At 46.6% G+C, this 15,807-nt stretch overlaps 1 protein-coding gene across 2 annotated transcripts in view; it reads right to left on the bottom strand.

Moving 5' to 3' along the window:
* The window catches only part of SHROOM2 (shroom family member 2), a 301,341-nt gene that overhangs the window by 81,923 nt on the left and 203,611 nt on the right, over positions 1–15,807 (bottom strand). The window lies entirely within an intron of this gene.

The following is a 15,807-nucleotide window of genomic DNA, read 5'->3' as shown; positions in this document are numbered from 1 at the left end:
AGTCAATGTAAAAACACGGGGATAATTTTTCGCCAGCCTTTAGCCTTTAATACATGGCGAAAAAAAGTGCAGAATTGTGGTTTAGGGGTGCAGGCTTAAAAAAAAATAGCCTGCACCCCTGGGAATGGCCCCTAAAAGTAATGTATGTAAAAAAAAAGTAAAAAAAAAAGTAAAAAAAAAAAAAAATAGGGACACCCCAAAAAATGTACTTTAATTTTGGGGGTAAAAAAGAAAAAATGAGAGAACACACTTTTAAAATCGCGATAATAAATTCAGAGGGGTTCCAAAGTATGCGGCAGGTGTTTTCTTCATTGCGAGTAGCGGCAGGTACAGTTTTTAAGAAGTTTAAAAATCATTTTAGGGACTTAAAAATATGCTTGCACCCATTTTCATGTACCCCAAATTTGATGGGCATAGTTAATATTCCCCCAAAAAATTGCCTAATGCTCTTCTGTATCACCTTCTTCAAAGCCGCATTTATGCACCTGCTGCGGCTATTTAAAAACCCGACTTCCCTTCTGCATGCAAAAACTGGGGGTACCCATAGTGATCCCCCATGTCTGGACATCTTTAGGGGGGGGTCCAAGGATGATTTCCTGAAAAATCCCTTCTCTTTCGCACCTCCAAGTTTCGCCATGTCCCGTTTTCGCATCCTTTTAAATTGAATACGGGGAATATCGTGCACGCGCACAATACTTTTCCGCTTGGAAAATAGGTGAAGGAGGCGAAAAGTCCAGCAGCAAATTGAATACGGGCCTAAGTCTAACAGGCTCCACTACAATTTAAAGGATATAAAAAGAAACAACAAGCTTCAAATCGCGCATCATCAATATAACATATATGAGTCTATACCTAAAAAATTAAGTATTATTTTTTAAGCATAGACTCATATATGTTAGATTGATGATGCGCGATTTGAAGCTTGTTGTTTCTTTATATATCCTTTAAATTGTAGTGGAGCATGTTAGACTTAGGGCCTGATTCAGAGCCACTCGCTCTGAATCAGGGCGTTTTTTTTTCTTCAGGCTGCTCGCTAAGCTGTGGGTGACCTTCTGCTCCACGGGTGGTTTCTATCCGCCCTGAGCTCTCCATAGGACACCTGCGTTACCCCCTCCGGAATTCTCTATGGAGAAATCCCTTTTTTTAAATGCAGCCTTAAAATAAGGGCACGACTGTGCCCTTATAATATGCACTCCCACAAAATCCTGCGTTTGCCCCTGCCCACATAGTGTGACCCTGCCGAGGCTCCATGTGCCTTCGTGGGGGCCCCCACAACTTAGTTACCCTAGGGCCCATACAAGCCTTAGTCCGGCCCTGGACTCAGCTTCAAGATAAGGTAAGATGACTACAGATGACAATTTCTCCCAGGTCTGTATGTTACTAATGTAGGGGATTTACTTAAAAATAATACTTTTATAATCCATATTTGGAAAGACTTCTCTATACAATATTTAATCTGTGAAATGAGCTACATGATATGTGTCATACATACAAGTCTGATATGGAACACAGAGAAATAAAATAACTTCCCGTGCAATCCATATTTCATAATGATGTTTCATATGCACATATTCATATTGTGGTTAATAGAATTATCATTAAAAATCTGATATGTTTTAGTGACCACATAGTGAAGGAAGGCTTGGGAGTGTCAAGAGAATACTTATCCACCAAAGAATAATGAAAAAAGGTCAAATTGCACTGGAACAAGCACAACTGACATTTAACACTAGTTATTACTTCTCCCCCTAAATCTTAACGGTGGCAGAACTGCGAGATATTTTTTGGGGTGGACTTAAATCATATTCAGACAGACCAGATCTCTCTGAAAATGATTCAAGGTGATTTTGTTTTGATTAACTCTTTCACATTTCATGCATGTGCAGATAAAGCTTGTTGTGACAATGACTATCATCCACTTTTCTGTGTATTGACCCTTTCAACTGATACCAATTTATTCATTTGTGTTGTGATTATATTATACCAAGTTGTGGTTATATTTTTGCCTTACTGCAGAAAAACAACAGATGTAGAGGTCTTTATTTATTAAGAATTGTCAATACTTCAGTTCTCTTATTCTCTTGTGTAACTTTATATGAAACTTATTATTGTATTGGGGAAAAAAATAATGTAATGCAATGTTAGCATTCCCTACTAGCACTGTCAAGTTCCATCCCTATGCTATCATGTTAAGAATGTGCCCAACTCTAGGCGATCGTTAAAGTTGAAAGCATGGTGGAATAGAGGTTAGCAGCGTTGGTGCCTTACCGGTCTGGCCGGGGGTCTGTAATTGTGCGCATGCGCAGGATCGCGATCCCACGCATGTGCATAGATTAGCAGAATGGCCAGCTTCTATGGACTGCATCAGCTGCAGCCTCTAGAAGATGGTAAGAGCTGTTGTTTTAGCAGGGGAGTGGCTCCCATGGGAAACAGTGCTGCCATCATACTCTGGACTGGCAGTCCCAGGGGGAGAAAACACCTCCCCAAGGAGTGCCTGTGATTAGCAGGGAGCACTTCCAAAGGGAAGTCACTGCAGCTGCTAGGCAGTCCCTGCAGGTAGCGGGTTTTACTGGGGGGTGGGGGGTGGGGAGGGGCACTGTGGTCATGATTTCAATTCCTATCCAGGGTCTTATTTGTGTGGAGATTGCATGTTGGATTCTGACAATATTAATCCTAGTGAGTATATTGTGTCCACGCTTGCATGAAAGGGAATTTATGCTGTAGACTCTGATGGGGCAGGGACTGATATGAATGACAAAATTCTCTGCACAGCACTGTGTAAATTGGGCCATGTTATATCTAAATAAACAGTAACAATAATAATGATTTAAAACAAAAAGTAGCAGGAATACATTCACGATGTACCCAGCAAAGTCCCAAAATATTTTATTATATTATGTAATACTGGAAAAAATATTTTTCTTTGTTTTGTTTGTTGTTTCATTTTGCTTATTATGGCGACTATTGAAACTGCAAAAAAAGAGAAACTATACAACAATAAAGTATGAAAGATGAATAGAAATTGGAAGAAATTTCACATTCCAATATCAGTAATTATTTATGCAACCGCACAAATTAAGTTTGTATATTGCTATTCACACTGCAACCCAAAAATGGTAAAACAGTTATTTATTTATTTTTGTTACTGAAATGAAAGAAACAGAACATAAATCAAATGTGTGTATTGTTTCATTCTAACCACCAACAAGAAATACTTTGTTCAACATTAAACACCTTTCCAGAACTGCAAAAAGCCAAATTCTATATAGGTTTTTATAATAAATAATGCAGTAGAAAAATTATAGTAAATTTTTCTTTATTTTTATTGAAATGCATAAAACGTGTAGAAATAATATAGTAGCCCAACAAGGCATACCATTTTGAAAAATTGACACCCAACTGCATCAAATGAGGGGACATTTGTGTTTACTGCTACCAGTATAGGAGAGACCTGGGCATTTAGAAGCCACAAATCAGTCGGACTGAGTGAGGGCCTGATTCAGAGACGCACGCAATGGCGATGTTCAGGTAGTTGAGTGATTATTAACAATTGTGCATGTGCAAAAATGTAGAAAATATGAGATATGGTAAGAACTTACCCTTGTTATCTCTATTTCTACGAAGTCCATAGGGTTCCACAGGACACCTTGGGGTATAGGTGTGACGTCAGTCGCAGGGCACCAAAGAGTTAAGCTTTCAGCCTCCCAGGATGCACTAGGTCCCCCTCCTATACCCTGCCCCCGGGCCAAGGCACCTCAGTTAGTTACCAAGCCATAGGCCGGAGGAGGAGAAGGAAGAGAGAGAAGAAAGATCTGGACACATACAAGAATCACATTCTCACCAGAGGGAGACGGAAAACCGGTGACCAGAGCAAAGCCCATCTGCAGCACAGGTGCGACAGGGCGGGAGTCCTGTGGAACCCTATGGACTTCGTAGAAATAGAGATAACAAGGGTAAGTTCTTACCATATCTCATATTTTCTACTTCAGGGTCCATAGGGTATCCACAGGATACCTTGGGGATGTCCCAAAGCAGTATCCTTTAAGGGTGGGGACGCTCCTGTGCAGAAAGGAGAATCCGCCGCCCGAAGGAAGCATCCTGAGAGGCGAAGGTGTCAAACCTGTAATACCTCACGAAGGTATGGACAGAAGACCACGTAGCAGCCTTGCAGATCTGAACTGCCGAGGCACCACGTCGAGCTGCCCACGAAGGACCCACAGACCTAGTGGAATGAGCCTTCAGAGAAGGAGGGACCGGTAGGCCTTCATGAAGATAAGCTTCAGAAATAGCCATACGGATCCAGGCTGCCAAAGTTTGCTTTGAAGCAGGCCAACCCTTTTTACGGAAGCCATAGAGGACAAACAAAGCGTCCGACTTCCTAAACGAAGAAGTGCGGTCAACATAAGTCCTTAAGGCCCGCACAACATCCAAAGAGACCTCAGCCACGGAAAGACCCGGTGAGTTAAAGGCCGGAACAACTATTTCCTCGTTAACATGAAACGGGGAAACAACTTTGGGAAGAAACTCGGGCCGAGTGCGGAGCACTGCCCTGTTCCCATGAAAAACCAAGAAAGGGGGTCTACAAGAAAGAGCCCCTAACTCAGAAACACGTCTGGCCGAAGCAATGGCCAGAAGGAAAACAGTCTTAGCTGTTAGCCATTTAATATCCACTGAACCCAGTGGTTCAAACGGCGGTCCTTGGAGAGCCCTCAGGGCCACAGCCAAATCCCAAGGCGCCACAGATGGAACAAAGGGCGGCTGAATACGGAGAACACCTTGCATAAAGGTGCGCACATCCGGGATTGTAGCAATCCTACGGTGAAACCAGACAGATAGGGCCGAAACCTGTACCTTCAAAGAAGCAAGGCGAAGCCCATGATCTAGTCCCGCTTGCAGGAAGGCGAGAATCCGAGACAGACGAAACTCCCGCGGTGCATAACCTCTCGGTCGACACCACTGGAAGAACGTATGCCACACGCGATGGTATATCCTCGCGGAAGACGGTTTCCGAGCTCGTAACATGGTACGCACCACAGAGCTGGAAAACCCCCGGGACCTCAGCATGGCCGTCTCAACAGCCACGCCGTCAAAGACAGCCGAGTCAGGTCCGGGTGAAGGCAAGGACCCTGAGACAGAAGGTCCGGTCGTAGCGGCAACCGCAGAGGACTGTCCACGGACAGACCCTGAAGGTCTGAGAACCAGTGCCGTCTGGGCCACGCGGGAGCTATCAACAGGAGCGTCCCTCCTTCCTGTTTGAATTTCCGGATTACCCGTGGAAGAAGGGAGACCGGAGGGAACAGGTATGCGAACCGGAACGTCCACCGGACGGACAGAGCTTCCACCAGAGACGCCCCTTCGTCTCTTGTGCGAGACCCGTACACCGGCAACTTGTTGTTGTGCCGGGACGCCATGAGGTAGATTTCTGGAAGACCCCACCTGTCCACCAGTAGTTGAAAAACGTCCGGGTGCAGGGACCATTCCCCTGGATGAACGTCCTGGCGACTTAGAAAGTACGCCTCCCAATTTAGCACTCCCGGGATGAAGACCGCTGATATGGCCGGAAGATTGCGCTCCGCCCAAACCAGGATGCGAGAGACCTCTACGAGAGCCGCCCGACTGCGAGTTCCTCCTTGCCTGTTTATGTAGGCCACGGTGGTAGCGTTGTCCGACTGGACCTGCACCGGGTGACCCTGGAGAAACCGCTGTGCCTGCAGGAGAGCATTGAAGACCGCACGGAGTTCCAAGATATTTATTGGAAACTCCGCTTCTGTCGGAGTCCACCTGCCCTGGAACAAGTGTGGACCCGAAACTGCTCCCCAGCCCCGAAGACTGGCGTCCGTTGTCAACAGGACCCAATTTGGAAACCAGAACGGACGTCCCTTGTTGAGGTGGGTCGTCTTTAACCACCACGAAAGGGACAGGCGAACCTCCGGGGTGAGCACAATCGTCTTGAACTTCAGAGACTGAGGCAGCCCGTTCCACTTGGACAGGATCAGGTGCTGCAGAGGTCTGGAGAGAAACTGGGCGTATTCCACCATGTCGAACACCGACACCATGGAGCCCAGTAACCTCATCGCCGAGTGTAAGGACACCCGGCGGCTGTGCAGACAACTGCGCACCCTTGACTGTAAAGCAGAGATCTTGTCCTCCGTCACGAAGATCCTTTGCTGTCCCGAGTCCAATAAGGCTCCAAGATGCAGAATCTTCCGAGACGGGATTAGAGTGGACTTCTGCCAGTTGATTAGCCAGCCGTGCCGTTGCAGCAGTGCAATGGTCAGGTCCAAGTGGTGTAACAGGAGCTCTGGAGATCCTGCCACCAATAACAGGTCGTCCAAGTACGGCAACATGCGGACTCCTTGCAGCCGCAGAGAAGCCGCCATGACCGCCATCACCTTGGTGAAAACACGTGGTGCTGTCACCAGGCCAAAAGGTAACGCCCGAAACTGGAAGTGGTCGCTGCGGATTGCAAACCGAAGGAACTCTTGATGGCGCAAAAGAATAGGGACATGCAGGTAAGCGTCCTGTATGTCCAATGACACCATGTAGTCCCCAGGTTCCAGCGCCAGAATGATGGACCGTAGGGTCTCCATCCGAAACTTCGGGACCCGCAAAGACTTGTTGAGTGCTTTGAGGTTGAGAATCGGACGATATGACCCATTGGGTTTCTGTACCAAAAATAGATTTGAATAGAAACCCTGGCCCCTCTGGGAGAATGGAACAGGCACTATAACTCCAGCCTGGAGCATAGTGTGCAATACCTTCCGCAGCTCCGTAGCCTTGTTCCGGTCTGATGGTAGACCCGTGGTGAAGAATCGAGCCGGGGGTCTGTGCCGGGAGGAGAGGGCGTACCCGTGGGAGACCACCTCCAGAACCCAAGTGTCTGTCGTAGTGAACGACCAACACCGGGAGAACTGCAGCAGGCGGCCTCCCACCCTGGGATCCCCCAAAGGGAGGCCCGGACCGTCAGGCCGCAGGCTTGTCATCTGGCTTGGGGGCCGGACGTCTGGTACTCCATGCCTGTTTCCGGGGCTTGACCGATTTCTTAGGGCCAGCCTGTCAAGGAAACGACTGTGGTTTGGGCCTGCCCTGGGCCCTAGATGACCGAAAGGACGATGGTCCAGAACCAGAAGGAGCAGCAGCCGACGGGAGACAAGCAGATTTGGCTGCCGCCAGCGTGGCCACAATCTTATCCAGATCCGGACCGAAGAGAACTTCTCCGGTAAACGGCAACGCTTCCAGACCTTTCTTGGAATCTGCGTCCGCCTTCCAGGATCGCAGCCACAAGGTGCGACGAGCAGCTACCGCTGCTGAAGAAATTCTAGACACCAGTGTACTAATGTCTAGAGCCGCCTCGTTGATGTAGGTGGCCGAATCACGGAGATTGCCAATCAACTCCGCTTGTTCGGCCGGACAGTCAGATTCAAAAGAAGCCTCTAATGAATCCGCCCAGCGCTCCATCGCTCTGGCAACCCAGCAAATGGCCATAGCCGGCCGTGCTGCCCCCCCTGCAAGGGAATAAGCGGACTTCAGGCAGATTTCTACCTTGCGGTCCGTAGCATCCTTAAGGGAGGACATGGATGGCATCGGCAATGTGGCACTACGGACAAGACGGGTCACGTGAGAATCCACCTGTGGAGGGGATTCCCACTTAGCAAAATAATTATCCGCGAACGGATAAGCCACCGCCAGGCGTCTCTGCGGCTGGTATCTTTTACCAGGTTGTTTCCACGCCTCCTCTAAATGGTCCACCAACTGACCCGAAAGAGGAAAGACTGTGGCATCGCCCTTCACATCTTTGAAAAAGGCATACTTAGATTTAGCCGCTGGGGGAACTTCGTCCTCAATCACCAAGGCTGTGCGGACCGCCCGAATAAGTCCAGGAATATATACTTTGGACTTAGCATCAGCGTCCTTAGTATGGAGAGGTTCCTGATCGTAAGGATCCAGAATCTCCCCATCATCAGACATCCCTTCGTCATCCTCATAAGGAGCGGACAGAGACGCCACCGGCCTTTTATGAGGCCGCATCACAGACTCCCCTTGCAACACATCCGACAAGTGCTGTACAGAACTCGTCAGGGAGTTAACCCACGCTGGCTCCTGAGAACCCGGGAGCGGGGAAATAGGGAGACTGTGGGGTACCACCAATTGTCGTGGGAACCCCTGCATGGGTGACGACACCACAGACTGCTGGGACAAACCCATCGGAGTAAACGCGGGCTGCGGAGCTAACTGGCCCACTAAAGCTGTTAACGCCTGAGCGAAACAAGCCCAGGGCGGCTCCTGTACCGGTGCTGTAACCGTAATAGGCCGCGCCATGGACAAACACTGCCGGCAAAGGCCCTCCGCGCTACCCTCCCCCTCCGCTAACGGTACTTTGCACGTGGTACACTGTAGCCGGAGGGGAAAATCACTTTCAGACATGATGGCACCACGTATGTGACCTCTCTCACCAATTAAGTATTAAATAGGCGAGAGACCACCCTGCAGCACCGCACTGCAAGGGCTTTAGCAGAAAGAACAGGGACAGTAATAAAGCTGACAGTTTTGAGAAGATACAGTTACAGGCAGCAGCGCTAGCACAGTCACATACAATGCAGAGAAATAACAATTCCTGCACTAACAGCGCTGATCACTCAACTACACAGACACAGGGCCTGGTAGGACACAGCGCTGCATACACAGACCTGAGCCACAGCGGAGGAGAGGTATGCGGGGGGACCCAGACCACGATGCTTCCTTCCAGGCTTCCAGGAGCGTTCACCATGCGTTGCAGAGAAGATGGCCGCTGAGGAGCAGAGAGAAGCTGGCCTGGGGGAGGAGCGCTGACACAGGACCAGTCAGCACAGTGCAGAGAGGGCTGTGTGCAGCGGGGGAGGCACCGGCTGTGAGACAGGGAAGGCGCGCTCCCCTGGCATGCATTTAACCCCTGGGACGCCGCAGCGCTACCGCTCTGCTGCGGTCCGCTGTCCCAGGTGGTAGTGGAAAGCGCAGGTTCAGTACCTGGCTCCACGCTGCAGCCAGTCCCCAGGGAGCCCCCTGCCTGGGGACTTAGGACCATGTGACCAGCGGGGACCCACCGCGGGACCCCGCTGCTTACCTTTGTCCCCCTTGGATCCGGCCATGGTCCGGAACATCTGGGGTCACCGCTAGCTGTGACCCCAGATGCTCACCAGCATCCCCGGATCGGTACCGGCGTTCTGGTACCGGCGGGGGTGTAGGGAAGACAGCATGGACGTCAGGACTGACTGTCCATGCTGTACATCCAGATGTGCAGCCACAGCTGCACTGAAGAAAGCTTCAGGGGCTCTTCTAGCCCCCACTCCGACAGGTGCACCCGACGCCGGCCGGGCACCAAACTAAACTGAGGTGCCTTGGCCCGGGGGCGGGGTATAGGAGGGGGACCTAGTGCATCCTGGGAGGCTGAAAGCTTAACTCTTTGGTGCCCTGCGACTGACGTCACACCTATACCCCAAGGTATCCTGTGGATACCCTATGGACCCTGAAGTAGAAAACCCCTACGGCGCATGCATTACACAGAGTGTACACATAAAGATGCTGTTGCGATCGGGATAGACAGTATCAGAAATGGGGCAGCTAAGTGATGGGTGTTCCTGGGTGGTTACCTGAAGTGAATGCAAAAAAATGTCTAGCTCATAGGTGTGTTTATGGGTGTGTCAAGGGCATGTCAGTGAAAGCAGCTGCATTCCCAAATGCACAGCCACAGATGAAAAAACTTCACCTGCCATAGGCACCTAAAAAAATCATCGGCAGTGTCACAGCATGCAGAGGCGCTGAAAGTGGGCATCTCAGTCCTTGCACATTCAGACGCAAGCTACTACACCAGCCTAATATCGCAGCCACCACTTTGTTAACAGATGCATGAGAGGGTGCAGCAGCGTCCAATCCTGAATCATACCTGAATGTCAACCTGCACGGAGTCCATAAATCTAATGAATTGATCATAAGTTAACCATTATCACAAAAAAAAAACAACCTGCGGCACATATTAAGCACATATTTGGGCTGTTTTGTCTCAAAACCTCGTTATGAGGAAGGGGATGCCTTGGGCAGTGTGTAGAAAGGCTGCTATAATTTGTAAATGCAATTTAGCATATTTTAAATTTATTTCCCACAATAAGGAAATTCCTTATGCAGAAACCCAGAAAATCATCTAGATTTTATAGGATTCATTTTTAAATTGATTGATTGCTTTGTAATAAAGCAGCCATGTGCAATGAAATGCAGTTTTAAGCGAGAATTTAAGTTTTTCTTTTATGTTTATTTAGCCGTGGCAAGTGGAATTGTCACAACAAAGTTTTGTTCTGTAAAGTACCTTTCTCAGCAGCGGAGATACTCTCCTGTTTTCAATTCTACTCCCTTTGTGTAGTAGATTGGGCGCCTATTGGCTCTACATTAATTTTTACATTATTCAACTCATAAAAGCTCTTAACATAATATTTTACTAAAACAAAAAAAATGCAGTTACTGTACCATAAATAATTTAACGATCGGTTATCCAGGCTTGTGCTTTTCATTTTTCAACATTAACCACACTATACACTAAAAAAGCACTGGATCCTTTCTGTACATTTTTCCTGTATGGTTCAATTATATTTCTATCTTGCGCTGATTACAGTACTCATTTCTGTATCAGAGTGCCAGGATTTGAAAGCCAAATCCACAGAAATGACAGCCTGACCTCACATAAAATCTAAATAATCATCATTATCCCCATCTATTTTCTTTAGACATCCAATTTCTGCAAACTTTAAACTTTTATGCCCTAGTGCATTACATTTATGCTGATAAATACACTTTGCCATCAGCCAGTGAATTAGCTGAGTGTTCTGAATGTGTTTGCACAAGAATGCTAAAACAAAATACACTTCCTTAGCTTTAATTAATACAAGTTAAAAAATAGTAAAATACATGATAGTCTGCACATTGGTATGTTAAAAGAAAACACATATATTTCAAGATATTTGCCACTGTCAAACCACACATGCTTTCTCATTATAGATATTACTTCACTGTAGAGTAAACTAAATGAGATTCTCTCCAGTATACCCGGGACCTGAATATCCCTTTTGAATTACAAATGGGTTGGGATATCTGCTCTTCCTCTCACCCACGATCCTACTCGAAGGTTACTGCCGTACTACTACCTAAAATAGTGGCGGCAGCAAAAAGACAGTATTATGACAGTGGATCTGTACGTATACACTAACCCATTAGCTTTGTTACTGCCTAGTTTATCTTTACCAAATAGACTGGATGGAAAGTTCCCTAAATGTGGAATCCAGAGTTGTCAAATTTTTCTCGATCTGGCTTCCATATGTCCATATATTGCCTCCCCATGTGAGAAAATTCACTAGAAAAGCTGTTTCCCTAACTTCCTGATACAATTTAGAAGTGGCCAATGGCTCCCCTCCCTTTTAAAGGTGCGTATCCACTACGTGATATTAATGGATGACTGAAGGATAATGACATCGATATCGTTCAGCCATCCGCTTCTTGTTTCCGACATCAATGATCGGATGAACGCGCTGGTCAATCTGCCGACAGATTGACCATGTTTAGAAATGGCGGCGGGTGCCTACACTGAACGACTAATTATGATGTCGTAATCGTACTGTCTTCTCTGGGTCGCATAGTGGATACGCACCTTAAGGTTATACATGCTGCAGGACCGTCTTTGAATTTTAGGTCACTGTTGTGGCTCCCTTTCCTGGTTGCTATATTTAGGCCATTTCCTGATACCAATTCAGGTGTTTTTAAACTCAATGCGATAAAGGGTTTATTTTTGTTAATCTTTCCTACAGTTTGTTCTGTATACCCACCGGCTGTGGTTTTGTTATGGGTTGGAACCATGGCACAGTGTTAGTGGGTTTTTGTTTCTGTATGGTATGATACTTTTCTCAATAAGTATACACCAGATTGTTGACAGGTTCTGAATGTTGACATGGACATAGCAACCAGGAAATGTTGACTTTCAAAAATGTCAACATGTTAATAATATTTACATTTTTGTGTAATTTTTAGGGTTAGGTTTAGGCTAATATATGCAAAAACTCTATGTTGACATTTTGACCTGTTAACCATGTCGACATTTTGTGAATGTCGACATATTGTTTGTCGACCTAATGTCCACGTTGACATTCTGAATGGTGAATTTTCATACCATACTCTTATCACTTGACAATAATAGCATACATAACAACATATTGTATCTATGTGATATGAAACAAGTATTTTCTTCGCAAAGCAGATTGTAAGAGAATCAAGTTTAGCCTTTTTTTTTTTTCAAAATATACCGGAGTTGGGTTGATCCAGAGGAAGATAAGGTAAAGGAAAGCACCAGCAAGCAAGCTGCCAAATTTAACATCACAGGAGGAATAACATTCCTTCTAGAGCTCATAAACAACAACTGTATTAATCACACCAATTATGCTATTTACCTAATTAAGTCTTTCAAACTAGTCTTAAAATGGGATTTCCCCCATACAATTTTCGATTTTCCCCATAACAGCCCCTGGAAAGGTACAGTAACTTCAAACCTCTCTCCTAAAACATCTTTGACTAAGATGTTACAGGAGCAAAGAAAATAAAAGACAGTTTAACTTTTGGGGGATCACTGCTTTCTTATTGTTTTGGTGCATGGTTTGGAGGTGAACTCAGGTCACAAACATGTAGTTAGATCAAGCGCTTAGTAATAATGTGCTAAAGGCTCATTCCACTTTGTGATATGTGTTTACTTCAAGGAAACATTAAATCAAATTCTAAAAGTTTGTTGTGCCTTGACACGCCTCGTCTGATAGGCAACCTCCATGTTGTTACATGGTGCTGTTGTTTCATCACGTATGATTAATATGTTACCCATAGACAGTGATTGTGAGCTCCCATCTTCACAGTGTGCCTATTAGCACAAAATAAGATATTCTTAATGGTTTTTATTTCTAAAGGATTGCCCTGATAAGCGGTCTGTAACCCACTACCACTAGAAGCACAACTGGCATTATGTTGTAGAGCCTTAGATATAATGGCGGATTCTGAGTCACACACAATACCTTGGTATTGCGCGTGCTCGAAATTCTTTAAAAACTCGTACGGCGCACGCGTTCCATGGTGTGTATGCACAGAGGCGCAGTTGCGATTGAGACACACGGAATCAGGAATTGTATTGGAGATTTGTTGGGAGTTCCTGGGCGGTGACTATTCGGATGTGCAAAGATAGTCCGTCTTATGGGAGTGTCGCAGGCAGGGCTGCCATCAGGAATTGTGGGGCCTGGGACTAATAAAATAGGCAGGGCCCCCCAGCCCCTACTCAAGCCCCCCCCCTTCCCCTTACTGGCTGGGAGAAAGTAATCAAAGCACAAAGCAGCCCCCTAGCCAGTCCCACTTCCCACATCTGCAACAAATGACATGCTGCAATAATAAAAGATGAATTGGACATTTACCTATTTTGGCTGCTCCGGCTCCTCAGTCCTCACACCAAACACTGCGGTTCCTTTCTCATTCAGCGGCGCAGCTAGACGTCATGACGTCACGCTGCGTTGGCTCACAAAACTTTATTGCGGCTTAGTTAGGAGCAAGGCGGAGACGGAGGGCGGCCCTAGGGCGCTAAGAGAGAAGTGACTGACGACGAGTCAATTCTAGTGTGTGATGGTGGGCGGTAGTAGTGGGCGGCTCGCTGTTAGGAGTGGGCCCCTGGCCTGCCGTCACTCACTATTGAGGTAATAGGAGCGGGTAGGCAGTCATTCACTTCTAGTGTGCTGCAGCAGGGGGGTAGTAGAGGGCGGGCAGGCCCCCCGAGTGTCCGGGCCCAGAGGAAAGTAGTCTATTTACTAAGCAGAGTTAGGAGACAGAGTGATAAGTGATACTCCCAACTGCCATCTCACAGGCTGTGTCTGAAAAATAACAGTTGGAAGCTGATTGGCTGGTACCTTATCACTTTTCACTCTGTCTCCTAACACGGCTTAGTAAATAGACCCCTAAAGAATTAAGGCCATCTAACGTTGATCAGGTTTGGTATAAATCAATGCATTATGAATGAATCAATGCAATTAATTAAATACATCTTTTCCAGTCCGGGATATATTCCCCGAAGCTGTAATGGGGCCTCATGTAGGCACACACACAACTGACATACCCAGGGGTTACTAGCACCAGGCCACTAGTGTTACATCTAGTGATAACTGTATTTATGATTACCGCATTGCAATTGTTGATAAACATAAGATAGAAAATTAAATAGATGAGTTACAATAGACTCACTGGAGTTTGTATTTCTCTATACAAAACAAGTTTTTACTTTAATTGTTTTTACTATCAAAAGAATATTTGGTAGATATTTAAGCCACCTGCTAAGGTGAAGGGCATGATGTCCTCTCTTCAAGGATTTAGGTTTTGACCTCCCCTATATCCCATGCTGAAATTTATCACGTGTTTGCTGAGTCAATCACCCATCCTCTTATTTTGTAAATGAAAGGTAAACACAGAAGTCTCCTTATTTGGTTTACGAATTGCTTGTCTGGCAATGCTGTGGTCATTTACTGGTACATCACAATCGCGTCATCATGGCCCCGCCCCCTCATCACAATGCCAAAAATAAAGGCATTGTGAAGCAGGGGGCAGAGCCACGATGGCGCAATTCAGAGCGAATCGCGTCATCGGGCCCCCCGCTGCAGGGGTTTCTAGTAGGTAGTTGGGAGGGCAGGCGGCAGCCGAGAGGCTTGCCTGCCTTTCTGGGGGGTCAGGAGCAGCACCATTCGGGAGGCTCCCGACCAAATCGGGAGGGTAGGCAAGCCCGGGTTGGTTTGATGGGTATGCAGTCGGGATGCAGACGCTCTAAATCCCGACCGTAGGCATCCCGACTGTCTAATCCCGGCAAGGATCTAATGACAGGCATCGAAATCCCAACGCCTGTCATTTTACCTACACCGGGAGCCCGGCATCCCGATCGAAGGTAAGCCGGGCGCGGACAGCCGCGGGGGGGAGGGATAGATTAGGGGCTCCCAGGGGGATTTAGGGATAGGCAGCCCCCCGGGAGGGTTAGAGTTAGGCTAGAAGAAGGGGGGGTTAGGGTTAGGCACTTGGGGGGGAGGTTAGGGTTAGGCACCCCTAAGGGAGGGTTAAGGGTTAGGGGTGGGGAGTTAGGTTCGTTTTTACTTACCTTTAGCGCAGTCGGGATCTTCACCTCTGCCGGGCTTCCACTGTCGGGATTTGAACCAAATCATACCGATAAGTTTAGACCAGAATGGGACTGAAAGGTAAGCAGGAAATATCTGTGATATCTCCTGCATTATAATGAATGGCTCTGATACTCAATATCTACAAAAGTAGGTAAAAATTTGAATTTTCACCGACTTTTGTAGAAATCAAGGGGTGATGAATAGACCCCCTTACACTGTAAGCGCACTTGTACAGTGCCATCTTTAACTTATGTTTCATGACAATATGTTGTTTATTTAGATCATGATCCCCGCAATGTACAGCACTGCCTAATATGTTGATGCTTTATAAATAAATTATAATAATAATGTTCTCCTTAACATAAGTGTTTAATATTAGGATATATCCCCATTGTCCATTCAGTGCATCACCATAAGCATCCTAGAATAATGTATGACGGTGCATGTACAGGAAACACTAGTCTACTTTCTGTTCACCCCTGTTTTGTTATCAGCTTGGAAGAACGGCTGTATGTACTGTACCAGCAGCTCTCCACAATGATCAATGTTACTGTAATTTCGGTCTCCCTGCCATCCAGCTGTCAAAACCCGAATGTAAGGGAGACGGAAGATG

The sequence above is a fragment of the Taudactylus pleione genome, unplaced genomic scaffold (genome assembly GCF_031769625.1).
Source record: "Taudactylus pleione unplaced genomic scaffold, aTauple2 ptg000026l, whole genome shotgun sequence".
Taxonomy (NCBI): Eukaryota; Metazoa; Chordata; class Amphibia; order Anura; family Myobatrachidae; genus Taudactylus; species Taudactylus pleione.
The sequence above is the reverse complement of the archived record's forward strand: the minus strand, read 5'-3'. Positions and strand labels throughout refer to the sequence as shown.